Source organism: Pteropus alecto, unplaced genomic scaffold (assembly GCF_000325575.1).
Source record: "Pteropus alecto unplaced genomic scaffold, ASM32557v1 scaffold102, whole genome shotgun sequence".
In the NCBI taxonomy this organism is placed as follows: domain Eukaryota; kingdom Metazoa; phylum Chordata; class Mammalia; order Chiroptera; family Pteropodidae; genus Pteropus; species Pteropus alecto.
In genome coordinates, this window is record NW_006432224.1 from 511,878 (window position 1) to 512,101 (window position 224).

The window sequence follows — 224 nt, forward strand, 5'->3', positions numbered from 1 at the left end:
CAGAGCCTCGTCACCGCCCCCCCACTGGCGGCTGCTCTTCCTGTAAACCCTGACCTGTGCCGCAGCTCTTTCTGCCAACCCACTCTGTCTGGATGAGCTGGTAAATGCCAGGGGACACCTGTCTCTTCCCGGTGTGTGCCCACTCTCCTCGGCGGGTTCCGAGCATGAGCGAGTGCACTGGGAAGGCCTGCTGGTCCACACACCCTGCCCCTCGCCCCGCCCCG